This window comes from Muntiacus reevesi, chromosome 7, assembly GCF_963930625.1.
Source record: "Muntiacus reevesi chromosome 7, mMunRee1.1, whole genome shotgun sequence".
Taxonomy (NCBI): Eukaryota; Metazoa; Chordata; class Mammalia; order Artiodactyla; family Cervidae; genus Muntiacus; species Muntiacus reevesi.
Window position 1 is genome coordinate 27,392,763 of NC_089255.1, and position 18,388 is coordinate 27,411,150.

General features: G+C 40.4%; 1 pseudogene; it reads left to right on the plus strand.

Annotated features, from left to right (window-relative positions):
• The first annotated feature begins 3,443 nt into the window (after window positions 1-3,443).
• Window positions 3,444-3,668, plus strand: LOC136172603 (metallothionein-1A pseudogene; annotated as a pseudogene).
• Window positions 3,669-18,388: the final 14,720 nt, after the last annotated feature.

Sequence of the window (18,388 nt, forward strand, 5' to 3'; positions counted from 1 at the left end):
AAAGAGACATGTGCACCCCAATGTTCATTGCAACACTGTTTACAATAGCCAGGACATGGAAGCAACCTAGATATCCATCAGCAGACAAATAGATAAGAAAGGTGTGGTACATATACACAATGGAATATTACTCAGCTATTAAAGAGAATTCATTTGAATCAGTTCTAATGAGGTAGATGAAACTGAGGCCTATTATACATAGTGAAGTAAGTCAGAAAGAAAAACACCAATACATTATATTAATGCATATAAATGAAATTTAGAAAGATGGTAACGATGACCCTATATGCGAGACAGCAAAAAAGACACAGATGTAAAGAACAGACTGTTGGACTCTGTGTGAGAAGGCAAGGCTGGGATGATTTGAAAGAATAGCATTGAAACTTGTATATTATCATATGTGAAATAGATTGCTAGTCCAGGTTTGATGTATGAGGCAGGGTGCTCAGGGCTGGTGCACTGGGATGACCCTGAAAGATAGGATGGGGAGGGAGGTGGGAGGGAGGGTCTGGATGGGGAACACATGTACACCCATGACTGATTCATGTGAATGTATGGCAAAAACTGCCACAATATTGTAAAGTAATTAGCCTCCAATTAAGATAAAAATAAATAAATAAATAAAATTTCATGGCTGCAGTCACCATCTGCAGTGAGTTTGGAGCGCAAAAAAAAATAACGCCAGCCACTGTTTCCCCATCTTTTTGCCATGAAGTGATGGGACTGGATGCCATGATCTTTGTTTTCTGAATGTTGAGCTTTAAGCCAACTTTTTTACTCTCCTCTTTCACTTTCATCAAGAGGCTCTTTAGTTCTTCTTCACTTTCTGCCATAAGGGTGGTGTCATCTGCGTATCTGAAGTTATTGATATTTCTCCCAGCAATCTTGACTCCAGCTTGTGCTTCATCCAGCCCAGCATTTCTCATGATGTACTCTGCATGTAAGTTAAATAAGCAAGGTGACAATATACAGCCTTGACGAACTCCTTTTCCTATTTGGAAACAGTCTGTTTTTCCATGTCCAGTTCTGACTGTTGCTTTCAGACCTGTATACAGATTTCTCAAGAGGCAGGTCAGGTGGTCTAGTTGATCACAGAGCTACAAACTTGTAGAGCAGAAGCCTCATTATAACCTCAGGGGGAAAGTTAGCACTCTTAGGTGTAAGGCAGAAGTCATGATGACTGTCAGGCTCAAAAGTTGAAAGCTGTACCATTGCTGCTCGCTAATCTTTCTCCTGATTTCCTTCATCTGCCCTATATACTTGTCCACATCCTCTCCCACTTTATTGTGATCGCTATGCCTGCTGGATATGGCCTGTCAAAACTAGGGACAAGTCACCTAGTCCTGCCCCAGCTTGAATTGCCTCAGGCTTCTGGCCTGACCTCTCTCCCAAATGGCAAGATTCCTCTCTAGTCTGCACAGAGGCCTGGTCCCCTCCTTCATTCTCCTCCCAGGCATTTTCCACGTTGAACTTTTTTTACTACTTGTTCCTCTTTGGACACCATCCGGCTGTCTCCCCCTCCTCCCAATTGGCCCAGGACATTTAGATTTGCAGACTTGCTCCCCCTCTTTGGGAGCTGCCCCCACCCAGCAAGCCCTCATGGCCACTGGGAGCAGGGACCAAGGAGGGAGTGAGCAAAGTTAGGGTCTACACACACACACACACTCATGGACAGACTTTTGAATGAAGCTCCAGATGAACAGACTTTTGAATGAAGCTCCAGATGACTATAGATTGGTTTATTTTGTTCATGGCTATATCCACAGGCTCTAGAACACATAGCAGAGCACATAGTAGATGCTCAATAAATGTTTGTGGAGTGATGGACATAATAAGTGAACATCTTGTCCAGTTTTTTCTAAAAGTGTGGTTTACAGACACTTTCTATGTCACCTGGTTTTGGTATTGTACACTAAAAAATTATGCACAACCTTAAAGTTGAAAGTTATGTTATGCTTGACAGGAATTTTTAGGACTTCAAGCCCAGGATGCAGCATCTCAAATAACCCTGAGAGAATTGTTCTGAAGAGGTGGGGGAAAGCGAGGATATATAGGAGTTTTGCAACAAAGGGCAGAAGTCTGAACTTTAAAAGATTATTGTTAATTAAAGAAAACCAGATATGTCAAGTTAAGGAATTTGATGCTTTTCTATGCATGGGAAGATACAAGAGTCTAGATACTGAAATTATTTCTTTGAAGTGCACCTCAGCTATCTGGTGCCAGGGGCCTGTGTTTTCATATCTTGAGTTTCCTCAGGGCTTGCCATGGGGAGTGGCTGCAGTCTGTTCTTTGTCTCCTTCCTGAGTTCCTTCAGGGCTCACCAGCTCACTCCAGCTGATGGCTACAATCACTGATGACTATGACATCCTTTGTTACTGATATGGCAGGCAATATTCTATTTTTCAATATATTTACAGAAGATTGCTGAGGGCTACCCCAGACATCCTGAATTAAAAATTACTAGGTTGGGTCAGGAAATTTTCATCAACCTGGCACACAAGAGTTTGAGAACAGTTGATCCAGCCCAACCCAGTCATTTCACAAAAAGGGTATGATGACCAAGATTATAGAGCTAGCTTGCAGAAAACAAGGACTACAACTATCACTCCATTCTTCTTTTCGTTGCAAATTATTTTCATTTGTACCATCCAAAGTGGTGTTAAGGTCTCAGGAAGAACTTGGGGTTCCTATTAGGAGGCCATACAACACTAAATAAAATATTTATTTCTGACAAATAGTTGCAAAATGAAAAAAGAGAAAACCAAAAAATATGCAAAGTTCTAAAGATTACAGAAAATTTTCAGGAAAATATAAATTTTAACAGTAGAATTTTTATCTTATTCTTTTGATCCAAAATTTCTACTATTATATTTCCCTGCTCTAGTAAAGAGTAATAAATCATTTAAGTGATTTTTATTGAGTGCCACTAGGGGCTGTGTTCCAAAGCAACAATAACAAAAAAGACAAAGATCCTGCCCTCATGAAGCAGCCACCAGGGAAATAGTCAATAAACACAAAGATAAGTATGTAATTCAGAGAGTCCTTAGTGCTATGAAAGAGGAATGGAGCAAATGCTGAGATGGAAAGCAACAAGATTAGGATGGAAAGAGCAGAAGGATGCTAGTATATATTAAGGTTCAGGAAAGCCTCAAAGAGGAGATGGTACCTGAACAGAAACTTGAAGAGAGACCTGGATGAAAGAAGGAAGAAGTCAAAGGAAGGTCAAGTGCCCTGAGTCAGAAACAGCGGACTGAGACAAAAACTTCGTATTCAGGTGATTTATTAAGAAAATGTACTCCAGTGTTGATGAGAGTATGGATAAAAGAGAACCCTGTGCACTCTTGATGGGAATGTAAATTGGTGCAACCACTATTTAAAAAAAAAAAAACGCAGTGTGGAGATTCCTCAAAAATTTTAAAGTACACCTCCCACTGGACCAGAGGATGTGCTTCTACACTTGCTTTGGACCTCAGACCTCGCCCTTCTTCCAAGTGGACCCCAGCTGCTCCTGCCCCATGGGCGACTCCTGCAGTTGTGCTGGCTCCTGCACCTGCAAGGTCTGCAGATGCCCCTCCTGCAAGAAGGGCTGCTGCCCCGTGGGCTGTACCAAGCGTGCCCAGGGCTGCATCTGCAAAGGGGCCTCGGACAAGTGCAACTGCTGCACCTGATACCCGGCAGAGCCTGCCCCAGTTGTCGATAGAGCAACCATGACAAATTTATATATTTTTTTTTCACACATCCTGACCTAGTGCTACATTTCCTTTTTCTATGAGACGTGATTTCCAGTAAAGTTGTTGACTTCAAAAAAAACATTTTTTTTTTAAGTAAAACTATCATATGATCCAGCAGTTTCACTTTTGGATAGTTATCTGAAGGAAATGAAATCACTTATCTTGAAAAGATATCTGTACTCCATATTCATTGCAACATTGTTTGCAATATCTAAGATATAGAAACAACCTAAGTATTCATCAACAGGTGCATGGATTTAAAAGATGTGGTATAGGGACTTCTCTGATGGTCCAGGGGCTGACTCCATGCCTCCAGTGTTGAAGCCTGGGTTCAATCCCTGCTCAGGGAACTAAATCCTGCATGCCACAACTGAAGATGTTGCATGCCACAACAAAGATCCCATATGCCTCAAGTAAGACCTGGTGCAACTGAATACATTTTTTAAAAAATTTTTAAAGAAAATGTGATATGTATCTGTACTATCAAATGTTATAAAATCATTTAAGGGGAAGGAAATCTTGCCATTTGCAACAACATGGATGGACCCTGAGGACATTATGCAAAGTGATTTGTCAGAATGAGAAAAAAAATACTGTATAATTTCACTTGTATATGGAATCTAAAAAAAAAAAACTAAATTTACAGATACAGAGAATAGATTGGTGGTTTCCAGAGGCAGGGGGTAGGAGGGTTGGAAAATTGACAAGGGTGGTCAAAAATTACAAATTTCCGGTTATAAGATAAATAGGTCCTGGGGATATGAAGTACAACATGGTGGCTAGAGTTAACAATTAATTAATCATCTTTGGTATTTGAAAGTTGCTGAGAGTAAATCTTAAAACTTTAATCAGGGACTTTCCTGGCAGCCCAAAGGATTTCTTCATAACTCCACACTTCCATTGCAGGAGGTTCAGTTTCAATTCCTGGTTGGAGAATTGAGATCTCACATGCCAATAGTAACCAAAAAATAGAAACGAAAAAAAAAGTTTTATCACACACACAAAAAATCATAACTGTGTGAGGTGAAGGAGTTGTCAGCATCTGTTGGATTAAAAAAAAAAAACAAGAGAGTTCCAGAAAACACCTACTTTTGCTTTATTGACTACGCCAAAGCCTTTGACTGTGTAGATTACAACTGTGGAAAATTCTCCAAGAGATGGGAATACCAGACCACCTGACCTGCCTCCTGAGAAATCTGCATACAGGTCAAGAAGTAAGTTAGAATTGGACATGGAACAACAGACTGGTTCCAAATCGGGAAAGGAGTATGTCAAGGCTGTAGATTGTCACCCTGCTTATTTAACTTATATGCAGAGTACAACATGAGAAATGCTGGGCTGGATAAAGCACAGGCTGGAATCAAAATTGCCCGGAGAAATATCTATAACCTCACATATGCAGATGATACCACCCTTATGGCAGAAAGCAAAGAAGAACTAAAGAGCCTCTTGATTAAAGTGAAAGAAGAGAGTAAAAAAGTTGGCTTAAAACTCAATATTCAGAAAATGAAGATCATGGCATCTGGTCCCATCACTTCATGGCAAATAGATGGGGAAACAATGGAAACAGTGAGAGACTTTACTGTTTTTGGACTCCAAAATCACTGCAGATGGTGACTGCATCCATGAAATTCAAAGACGCTTGCTCTTTGGAAAAAAAGTTATGACCAACCTAGACAGCATATTAAAAAGCAGAGACATTACTTTGCCAACAAAGGTCCATCTAGTCAAAGCTATGGTTTTTCCAGTAGTCGTGTATGGATGTGAGAGTTGGACTATGAAGAAAGCTGAGCACAAAAGAATCGATGCTTTTGAACTGTGATGGAGAAAACTCTTGAGAGTCCCTTGGACTGCAAGGAGATCCAGCCAGTCCATCCTAAAGGAAATCAGTCCTGAACATTCATTGGAAGGACTGATGCTGAAGCTAAAGCTCTAATACTTTGGCCATCTGATGTGAAGAACTAACTCATTGGAAAAGACCCTGACACTGGGAAAGATTGAAGGCAGGAGGAGAAGGGGATGACAGAGGATGAGATGGTTGGATGGCATCACCCACTCAAAGGACATGAGTCTGAGTAAGCTCCAGGAGTTGGTGATGGACAGGTAAGCCTGGCATGCTGCAGTCCATGGGGTCACAAAGAGTTGGACACGACTGAGTGACTAAACTGAACTGAGGTGAAGGATGTTAACTAGACTTAACTGTAATGATAATTTTACACCTATACAAACATCAAATCATGTTGCACACCTGAAACTAATATAATGTTGTATGTCAATTATGCCTCAATTTAAAAGAATCATTATGTTGAACATCTAAAACTAAAACAATGCTATGTGCCAATTATAGCTTTATTAAAAATTAAATTTAGAAGAGGCTCATGGGAACAATATTTCCTGATTTCTTGAAAAGAAAGAAAGTTAGGAAGAAAATCCTCCCAAGAGAAACTAGTAAGGGAGCTGGGAAGCAGGAAAGGGAGGGAAGAAAGACAGAAAAGGGTGAGATCCCATGCAAAGTCTGGACTTCAGCCAGATCCTGCAGGAGACCTCTGGAATGTAGATTCTTGCTCAGAGTTTAGAGTTTATCCCAACTTGGAGTCAAAGGAGTGGGGCTTTCATACTTCTGCAGCAGTTGGGGACTGGGTGAGTTGGTGTAGGAGGAATGTAAACTCCCGGTCAATTCCTTTTGCCTTTCCCTAAGCAAAGCAGCTCTAATTATGATTTCATTTCCTTTGGCTATATACCCTGAAGTTATACTAAGTGAAATAAGCCAGACACAGAAAGGCAAATACTTGATGGCCTCAAATGTGGAATCTAAAAACTTGAACTCACAGAATCAGAGAATAGAGCAGTGGTTTCCAGGAATTGGGAGCTGGGGGAGGTGGGGAGATATTGGTCAAAGGGTACAGATTTTCACTTGTAAAATGATTACATTTCAGAGATAGAACATACATCTTGGTGACCATAGTTAATAACACTGTACATGTACTTGATGTTTTCGAAGAAAGTAGATCTTAACTCACCAGGAAAAAAAAAAAGGCTCGCTTTGTGAGGCAATGGATGTTAATTAATTTAATTGTGGTAGTCACTGCACAATATATATGCATATCAAGTTGAAGCTACCAAGTAGCATTTCAGGGGGGCTTCAGGGAGCTTCAGTCCTTTGTGTCTCAGCACAGAAAGAATTCAGTGAGATGCAAAGTAATAGAAAAGAAGTGATTTATTAGAATAGGAATTTATTAGAATAGTACGCTTATGAGGCTTACAAGTGGGGAGGTGAGCACTGCACTGTCCTGAGTACATAGTGGGTTACAATTTTATAATCAAAGTTAAGAGTAGAGAGGGGGGAAAGACCATCTTCTTCCTCATTCTTGAGTAGATATCATACTTCCGTCATCAGCTCCTCCTCCAGGTTGGGCAGGGGAGTTTTATTATTCCTACATGATTAAGCCAGAACTGTCATGACCTATGGAAAAATTATTTCAAGTCTCAGTACAATGAAGGTCTTTACTTTGAAATGTCATCTTTCCATCAATTATTTTTTTATGTGAGCAGAGAGCATGTCCTAGGGGTTGTTAGCTTACTGAGCCCACTGGGTGGGATGGGGTTCTCATGCTTCCATTGTTTTATTGTTTGGGGGCATGTCTCATGCTTGTGCTGCATGGTTTGTTGCTAAGCAAGTCTGCTCAGTTTTGTGGTTTAACAAACTTGCTTTCTTAAGTGATTATTAACTTACTGTGGTTCCCCAAGGCCCCCTAAAATTCCCTCTCTATCTATAATCCCCTAATGGGATTTCTGAGCTAACTATTTGATTATCCCACTCTGTCCCTGTCAAAATCATGTTGTTTAATTGTGAACAACAATAGAAAAAGAATAATTTCTATGTATTACTGAATTGTTGTTTAAATTAAAATGAAAAATTACCATGTTGTATATCCTAAGTATGTAGGATTTTTATTTGTCAGCTATACCTCAAAAAAAGCAATTCTAATCACCCAAGGATAGTACTCCTAAGAGAGCCACAGGTGTTGGCTGATAAAAAGCAGGCAATTTTATCAAGGATCCAAGAGGATCTAGGCAGAGCACTGACAGTGCAGGAACTGAAAGGTTAGGGAGGAGGAAAATGGTTGGAAATAGGATTGTGACACTGATTATGAAGCAAAATCCAGCCTCTGCACCCCAAAATCAAATTAAATCTCAGAGACATAGTTTTGGACAAAGTACAAAAGAATAGCTTTATTGTTTTGCCAGGCAAGGGGATCACAGTGACCTAATGCCCTCAAAACTGTGCCCCCATTTGAAGAGGGTAGTTAGAAATTTTATAGTAATGGTTCAAAGAGGGTGTGATCGGTTCATAGACATTCTTCTGATTGATTGGTGGTGAGGTTAAATAGGAGTCAGCATCATCAACCTTCTGGTTCCAACCAATCTGAGGTCTCCATGCTTGTGGACAACATACTGTAGTTAGCCATTAACTCCTCCCAAGTGGTGGAGGTTTTGTATTTACAAAACAGCTCAAAGATTGTTGTGTGCATCCCTTGATAGCGAACTATGACCTTTCCCCAAGGCTGCACTATCACTCCTCTTAACTGTTTGTTTCTCCCTGATCTTGCATCCTCTCCCTTCCCTAATTAACAACTGTTTGAATCTGCCAGTTAAACTCAGCAAAGTTCATGGAGGCTGAACGTAGGCAGTTTCCTATAGTCAAAGAAATGGGGGACACAGAGAAAAGGCTTTGTGCCCAGGAGCTCCATAGGGCCTTACTCAGTATCAGCTCCCAATATTTCAGAATACCATTCTATTTTCTTTCATTAAATAAACATATTTTCAGTACCTGCATGCATGCTAAGTTGCTTTGATCATATCCAGCTCTTTGTGACCCTGTGGACAGTAGCCCACCGGGCTTCTCTGTCCTTGGGACTCTTCAGGCAAGAATACTGGAGTGGGTTTCCATGACCTCCTCCAGGAGATCTCCAGACCAGGGATTGAACCTGTGTTTCCTATGATTCCTGCATTGCAGGCGGATTCTTTCCCACTGAAACCTATTCAGCACCTATGATGTGCCACAAGCTATGCCAGCCCTGAGGATACAGTGGTGGACAGTGGAGACACAGTTACTGTAACCTTTGACGCTTATAATCTGACCACGAATGAAAACATTAATTTCAAGTGCTGTAGGACACAAAACAGGAAAACATAAATCAGTTTGTGAGTGAAAGGAGGTCTCCCTGAAGAAGTAGTATCTAAACTAAAAATGAATAAGTAGTCAGGCATGGCCGGGCTGGAGGGAAGGTAAGCAGGGGATGTTCAAAATCTAGGAGGCAATAAGAATGTGGTGAGTTCAAGGAACTGAAAGAAATCTGACATGACTGAGGCAGAAAGATCAAGTAGCAGGAGGTGAAGTTGGGGATGGCAGGAGCCAGCAAACTGTGGAGTAGCTAGGGGGCCAAGTTGAAGATGTAATCCAAGGACAGTAACAGGATTTAAATAGGACTTAGTGGCTAATTGGACGTGGAAGTGGTGATTGGTGGATTTACAATGCTGGGTTTACAATCCACCTTTCTAAGAAAAGCAAAGAATGTAGGAAGAAAAAAAAGTTTTGAGGAAAGTGTTTTGCCACTTTGCTGTTTTTAATTAGTAGTTTAATTAATTTAAGATGTTTATTTTGATATTTCAAAAATATCTGAAATCTGAGTGTTGTGTAAAGTAAGATCTCATTTTTGTATCCCATACATACTATACAAATTTATATATACATATGAAAGAATGTATACATAATTTTAACAATGGGGTCCTCTAGAAAGCAGGACTACAGAAGGTTTTCACTTCCTACTTTAGGTGTTTCTGTATTGCTTGAATTTTTATGAATATATGTTTTTTACATGATGATTTAAATGTTATCTATAATAATGCTCAAAAGTGAGAGGAAAGGAAAATAAAGGAAGACGTTTTAAAGATGAATGCTAGAGAGAAAATATAGAAGAAATTATTAAGAAATCACTCTTTTGTCACAATGTGATAACTGAATCAGGTGGGAATCACCAGTGGATGTTAAAGAATGGTCCCAGTTCTTCTCCTGTAACCAAACCTCTTGCAATGTGACTTTGATGGTCTCCTATAAAGAGATGGAGTCTATTTTCCCTATCCTATGCATCTCAACTGAGTCCTGATGGCTTAGACAGTAAAGAATCTGCCTGAAATGCTGGAGACACAGGTTCCATCCCTGAGTCGAGAACATCCCCTGGAGAAGGGAATGGCTACCCATTCCAGGATTCTTGTCTGGAGAATTCCATGGACAGAGGAGCCTGGTGGGCTATATACAGTCCATGGGGTTGCAAAGAGTCGCTCACAACTGAACGACTAACATTTTCACTTTCTTGCGTCTCAACTGGACTTGTGATTTGTTTTGATCCATGGAATGCGGAAGTGACAGTTCCTAGCCTAGTCCTCACATATTTCCACTTGCTTTGTTGGAACCCTACCAGTGTCCTGAGAATAATCCAGGCTAGCCTACCGAGAGACTTAAGGTGCCACTGGCAACAGTGCATCAACACCCTGGAGCAGGGCCACCTAGTCAACCCACAGCTGACCACAGATAAATGAAGAAGTCCAACTGAAACCAGGAGAACTGCTTTCTAAACTCAGATTTCAAATCCCCAGAATCATGAGCTAAATAATTGTCGTTTTAAGCCACTAAATTTTGAGATGGTTTGTTATGCAGCAATAACTAACTGATCTAAAACTACTGATTAGTTACTGATTATAAAGATGAAAATATGTGATCTAGTATTCACCATCTTAACTCTCACTAACACTGGAACAACCTGACATTATTGTTTCCTTAGGTGACACAATATCAAATACACACTATTAACTATGATATATTCTTGTCAAAACTGTTAAAATGAATATAACCAAGCCTCTAAACCTCCCAATGATGTGTACGGGAAATACAGGGGAGAGAAAAACAAATGATGTGGCATCATGAAGAAATAAACAAACCAAGAACCTGAGAATTTTACAAAATGCTTGGCCTAGACCTTTTAAAGAAGAAAAATGTGTCATAGAAATAATGTCTAAAGAGACACAACAGTTTTGGGGACTGGTAAGCCCAAGATCAAAATTTGGTGTCTAGTAAGAGCCTGAACCTGGATCATATTCAGCCGCCTTCTTATTGTGTCCTCACATAGTGGAAGGGGCAAGAGAGCTCACCAGGGTCTCTTTTCTAAGGGTACTAATCCCATTCATGAAGGCTCTGCCCTTATAACCTAATCACCTCCCAAATTCCCCACTGCCTAATACTAGCACACTGAAGGCTGGGGCTGTAACACACGAATTTTTGAAGGAACACAAGCATTCAATCTATAGCACCAGTCAACCCACGGAATCATGAGAAATAAATAATTCTGGTTGGACTAAGCTTTGGGATGACATGTAACACAACCACAGATGACTAAAACAGATGATCTTCAGAAAAATCCTATGAGGTAATTGCCATTATCATCCGCATCTTCTGTATGAGAAAACTAATGCTTAGAGAGTTTAAATAATTTGCCCAAAGTCACCAAGTTCAGAAATGGCAAAACCAGGAATTAAATGTATACTGGACTCTTTCTAAAGATTAACTCCCAAGTATTACATCATGGAGCTTCTTACTGAGGCCGATCTGTGCCCTACAGTATAAAATAACCTCTGGACATGAACTTGGGCAGACCCCAGGAGATGATGGGGGAGAGGGACACCTGGCATGCTGCAGTCCATGGGGTCTCGAAGAGTTGGACACAACTTGGCAACTGAACAAAACAACAAAAAATGAAATCTAGTTAAAATCAAAAGCATCTAGAGATAATGTATTCAGACACGTACCAACTAATGTTTGTCACCTGGAGGCAATGTCTCCAAACACAGGGCTTCTATTCAGAAAATTCTTTGTCATTAATAGCCTTATTGGTGTTCACCCCAGGTAGTGCTGGAGCAAAGGGGGATGCAAAGACTTTTATGAGAAATAGCCACCTCCCATGGAGAGTAAAGAGAAGAGGGATTTTCATCAGACCAAGCTTAAAAATGAACATGTGGTCTCAGTCAGTTAGCATGGTTCAGAAGAAAGAAGTCTTTGACGAAAGATTAAAAACCAACAACAGAAAAGATGTTCACCATCACTGGTCATTAGAGAAATGCAAAGTTAGACCAAAATAAGATATAACCACACATCTACTAGAAGAGCTAAAATAAAATATAGCGACAAGACCAAATGCTAATGAGGATATGTGGAATAACTGGATCTCTTGTACATTGCTTGTGCAAATGTAAAATGGGCAGCCACAGTTAGGCAGCTTCTTATAAAGCTAAACATACAACCCCACCAGCAATCACACTCCTAGGCATCTGTCTCAGAGAAGTGAAATTTTACATCTACACAGAAACATGTATGTGAATGTTCAGAGCAACTTTATTTACAATACCAAAACCTAGAAGTAGCTAAAATGTCCCTCAGTAGAGTATGAAGAACGTATGTAACTGAATCACTTTGCTGTACATCAGAAACTAATAAACATTGTGAATCAACTATGCTTCAATTAAAAATAAATTAGTTTTAAAAATGAAAGTAAAAAGATTTGAGTTTTCACCGTCTTCAGATGTATACCCAGCAGTGGAATTGCTCGATCATATGGTAGTTCTATTGTCAGTTTTTTGGGGAAGTTCCAAACTCTTTTCCATAGTGGCTGCACCATTTTACAATCCCACCAACAGTGTACTAGGGTTCCCTTTTCTCTACACCCACTCCAGAATTTATTTGTAGATTTTTTGACAGTGGCCATTCTGACAGGTATATGAGGTGACCCTCTTAGTCTGCAAAGTTTCTGCTTAGCCTTATGGGATTCCCTTATGTATGGCTTTGGTTTTTCTCTTGCTGTCTTTAAGATTCTCTGTCTTAACTTTTGCCATTTTGATTATGATGCGTCTTTGTATGCGTCTGTTTGTGTTCATTTAATTTACAACCCTCTGTGCTTCCTATACCTGCACACCTGTTTCCTTCCTTAGGCTTGGGAAGTTTTCAGTTCTAATGTCATTGAATAAATTTTCGACTCCACTCTGTCTCTCTTTTCTCCTTCTGGGTCCTATATAGGTATTGATATGTTTGATGTGTTTCCAAGGATCCCTTAAACTCTTTCTAGTTTTGTTTGTTTGTTTCTTTCTTTCTGCTATTCTGGTTTCCATTATTCTATCTTCCAAATCACTTATGTGTTCTTCTATATCACCTAGTCTTCTGTTTATTCCTTCTAGCGTGTTTCAGTTCAGTTCAGCTTCTATATTCAGCTCTCACTGATTCTTTTTTATGTTTTTTAGATCCTTGTTAAAATTCTTGCTGTTTGTTTATTCTTTTCCCCAATTCAGTTAGAATTCTTATTGCTAATGCTTTGAATTATTTAGTTAGTAAATCATTTATTTGTTTCATTAGTTTATTTTTTTCAGGGCTTTTCTCTTGTGCTTTCAATTGAAAAAAATTCTTCTGTTTTCTCTTTTTTTTTTTTTTGAGCATGTGCCTTTTTTTATCTTTTTATAATGGCATGTATCTACCATCTTAGTATCGTACAGAGTAGTTTCATTGCCTGAAAAATCGTCTGAACTCCATCATTCATTCCCCTGCCCTCCCTATTCTCATTTTTTTTTTTTTTCATCTTTCTCTGACTCTATGAAATTAGGTGAAACAGTTAACTATTAGTCTTGAAGGGGGTCCTTATACGGGAGCTTCTCTATACAGTCTGTTTGTGCCCAATGGCTTTGGTGAGAGCGGATTTGAGGTCACATCTTTTCTCAGGGTATGCTGGCAGCGGTCACCTTGGTAGAAGATGGGGCTGGCGATGGAAGGGCTAGGGTCTGAGCCGGGGGAGGTGGTTCTGCCCCTCTTTTTAGTGGCTGTCACTACCCTATCGCGGCGGGGTCAGGTCCCAAGTTTCTGGAGCTGAAACCCTGAGGGTCTGATCCCAGCTGGCTCTGTTTTCTGTAAGTGTATGTTCTGCTTCCTCCCAACAACAGCCCCCTCAGCCTCAGAGCGGAGCAGTGTTGGAGTAAGAGGGGCCAGTGTGGGTATTCATGGAGAGTGGGGCATGGAGTATGGGGGTCTAGCCGCCATCAGGGACGTGGTCTGCTTCTGATGGGCCGCCTACAGTCACCAGCAGTGGCTGCCCCTCCCTGTTCAGACTCTGCTTAGGATCTAAGCCACCGCAGCACCTCCTGGCCAGGGTTTTTGCTCGGTTATGGGAACCGTCACTCCAGTGTGGAGCCGCAACGCAAGGCGAACGGTGCTGGAGCATTCACTTGGTTCAGGTTGCAGAACGTGCCAGGGTGGTCATGGAAACCAGTCGGCCAGCCACATGGTTTTTGATCTGCCTTTTCCACCCTGCTCTGTTGGTTTTGTTTATTTTTGTTTTGGCTGCATCGTGTGGCTTGTGGGTCTTAGTTTCCCGATCAAAGATTGAACCCAGACCTCAGCAGTGAAAACAGAAAGTCCTAAGCACTGGACCACCAAGGAATTCCCCCCCTCTGCTATGGAAGCAAGCAGCAAGCAAACTTTCTGCTAGTCCCAGGTAGTTTTCAGTGAGAACTATTCCACATACAGATGGATTTTTTATGTGTTTGTGATGGAAGGTGAAATCCATGTCCTCCTATTCTGCCATCTTGATTCCTATGCCTCTAATTCTTTGATCATTTATATTCTATTTTATGTCTTCTGATTGTAAGCCAACAAGAGAATTTTTCAAACTCTGGCATGAGATAGCAATAAATACTACTATGCATTTAGCCAACAGTAATAATTACGAAGTATTTTCCATCAGACACTGTGCTAGGCCTAATGGATATGATAATGTTGAATGCAAGCTTTGCTTTGCCTCTTCACACATTCCACAACCGCCTCATACAGTACCTAACCTAATCCTCTCCCGTTAATCATTGCTAGTTCTTAGATATTTCATCAAAATTTAAATGGCATTTCTAAGTGAAAAAGAAGGCAGGAAAGAGAACTTTTTGATTATCACCAGAAAACTGGCAAGCTTAGGATGGTATTAATAGAAGGGAGTGGCTGCAGGAGCAGCTCACACTAGACAGGGGGACATGAGGAAGAGTGAAGGTATGTGCCTCAAGCAAGGGAGTGACCAGACAGCAGTAACTATTGGGTGATGCCAAATTTAAGACTGTTTACTTTATTCTGAACCAGTCTCACTCTAGCAACTCAAATTTATACCATTATTTTCAGGAAGGATTAATGCAAATATAACACCAAGGTGTCAGATGGCAATGGTATCTGCATAAATGCCAAAGATATTCTTCTGTGTAGTGGCCTAGCATTCTCTAAAGCTCACCGTGAATGCAGATCTCAGCATAGTCACTCAGCTATAGTGATTGATGGCCATTATTCCAGGTCCCTGGATTTAAGTGACTCATGGAGGAACAGGACACGTCTGAGATCTGCATCAATTATTGATTTATTAAAAATTTGAGACTGTCAAACACCAGAAAACATTTATTAAACATAGGTACACTCAGCACTATGGTACACTCAGGACCACAGAGATGGAATCACCTCTTTTCCCTTGCTCACATGTGCCCTTAAGCAGTAAGCTCCCCTTTTGAAACTTTTTTTCTCATCTCAAACCTATCTTGAATATTCTTGAATATGTTTAAGTTTAACTGTGACTCTTTATTCCAGGCTCTAATCACTCCAAGGACATTCTGTGTGAACCTAAAATGAAGACATCAGAACTGTGCTGTCCCTATCAAGGAGTCCCACCTGTTAGCTACCTTAAAAAAAGAATCTGCCTTTGTATTAAATGAACTTCTTGCTTATTGAGATTGTGTAAAATGGTTCAATATAAAGCCTGACTGAAGAATAAGACAGAACTGGGAAGCTGGAATTCAAGTTCCACAATCACAATAGAGCCTGTGTCCAACACACCCAGGTATAGACAGATAGATAGCATGGTGTCTGATAGATGCATGTGTGTCCTCACTGGCTCAGTCGTGTCTGACTCTCTGCAACCCCATGGATTGTAGCCCTCCAGGCTCCTCATCCCATGGAATTTTCCAGGCAAGAATACTGGAGTGGGTTGCCACTTCCTACTCCAGGGGATCTTCCTGACCCAGGGATCAAACCAGTCTCTTGCATCTCCTACATTGGCAGGTGAATTCTACCACTGCACCATCCATAGGTGTAGCTTAATAAATATTTATTTTACTAGATTGAAAACAGAAAAGATAATGATCAGAAAAATTCTTTCTTGATTTAAGGCACCTCTGAAGCAATAGAAATACATCTGATCCCACACTTCTAATTTTGATTTCTCTACTAGATGCATAGACTACTCCAAAATCTTTATCTCCATCTCTGAGCCCCAGATTCACATTATTAAAGGTCTACTAGACAGTCCCACCTGGATTTGGCTGATGCCTCAATGAATATGTTTAAGTCATGTCAACCCCAAATATTACAAGTCTCCCAAGCTAGACCAGTCGTTCTTAATCTGTGAAACAAGCACCTAAGAGATCACGGAGTCAGTAGGGAACCAAGAGCAGGTTGCTAGACAGGGTCAGCCCCACGTGTAGGCAACAAGAGTATGCATTGTCTGTAGAAAATTTAAAAACAATAATAAAACCAGCCAAAAATTACTCAGTAGTTTATTATCACTATGCTCCAGCAATTCTGAACAATGTCAAAGATAAAATACTCCTCCAAAAAAAACACCCTATGGGTCCAAGTTTTAAACAATTGCTAAGGTTACTTTTGAGTTTTAAAAATATTTATTTAAACCACAAGTTGGACATTTTTATTATTTATCCTTTGATGAACACCATATTCTACATGGAATTTAACTTAAAAAACTCCCAGTTACACAATTACCAACTCTCATTTGTTTAGAAAGTAAGTTTGCAAAGGTGCAGAATCATCTCAGATTACTTCAAGCACCCTTCTTGTCTCCAGCCCGTGTGGTAGGACATAGTCTCAGATTTAAATAGCAGATTTGTGATAAACAATATGATAAGGGTGTCTTAGTTCAGGCACCAGAACAAAATAACAAGGATGGCTTAAGAAACAGAAAGGTATGTTCTCACAGTTCTGGAGGCTGGAAGTCTGAGATCATGGTCCATTTACAGTGAGGTTACAGTCACACGAAATGTGTGATTATATGTATTGCTATGTAGATGTCTATAGAACTTCTGAAGTCTGGCATGCTGCAATTCATGGGGTTGCAAAGAGTTGGACACAACTGAGCACTTGAACTTAACTGATAGAACTTCCACTGAAAGCTGTTGTGTCCTTATTTGACTAAAGCTTACTCTTTATACTAGAGGTAAGAACAAACACAAATCATTTAGACTGCTTTAACAGTTTTGCACACTACCTTTCAGTCTCCACCTCTGCCCCCAATCTCCCAGCTGTCTGACCACGTGGGTGTGTTCAAACCCTCATTAACTCTCTCCTGTCCCAAAGTAAGTGCTCCTTTTCTGTCTGACCTGTTCTTTCCCAACTTCTTTACAAACCACTACTTATATATCAAGATCTAACTCAAATAACCTTCTTTAGGGAATTCGCTCTTGAAATAGCTCTAGAACTCACTCTACTTAATGTTGTTTTTGTTATGCTCTAAGAGCTTTTGTTTACATCTGCATTTCAGTATAGCTCATGTAATTGTGATTGTGATCTAGTGAAGGACAGGGAAGCCTGGCATGCTGCGGTCCATGGGGTTGCAGAGAGCTCTACATGACTTAGTGACAGAACAATAATTGTGAGTGTGAGATAGTTAAACAATAAATTCTGAATGAGAGAAAAATTTTACTTTTATAGGAAAAATAAGTATATTTCTCCATACTGGATAGCCAGTATGTTTCGCAATGAACTCAAAATCACTTAGTGTCTATAGTAAGCACACTAGGGTGGCCTTATGATCCCTTCCTCCTGACTGCGCATGTCCTGACTTAATTCTAACAGCAGAATACGGCAAAGGTGATGAGCTATCATTCACGTGATTGTGTTACATCATAACGAAAAAGTGAATGGATTTTGCAGATGTAGTTAAGGACCACAATCCCTAATTAGTTATTTTGAGTTAATCAAAGGCAGTATTGTCCTGGGTGGTCTAACGTAAAAGAGAGCCTGGAGGTCAGAGATTCTCTCTCTCTCTGGCACTGGCTATAAGAATCAAACTGCCATGAATTCTACAGCCTCAGGAAAATTAATTCTGCCACCAACTGAAGGGGGTTAGATGCAGATCCTTCCCCAGTCAAGCTGAAACAGGAGGGAAGGAGGCAAGGCACACTGTTTGAAAGAATGACATAGCCCGAGGACACAACAGAAACTGATCAGACTCAAATGGGTCCAAGGTGCCAGACGAGTGAATAGACTTTGATCTTCACCAAGGGAACATTTCATGAAAAGAAGGGCACAATAAAGGACAGAAAAGGCATGGACCTGAAAGAAGCACAAGATACTGAGAAGAGGTGGCAAGAATACACAGAAGAACTACACAAAAGAGATCTTAATGACCAAATAACCACAATAATGTGATCACTTATCTAGAGCCAGACATCCTGGAGTGCAAAGTCAAGTGGTCCTTAGGAAGCAGTATTACAAACAAAGCTAGTGGAGGCGATGGAATTCCAGC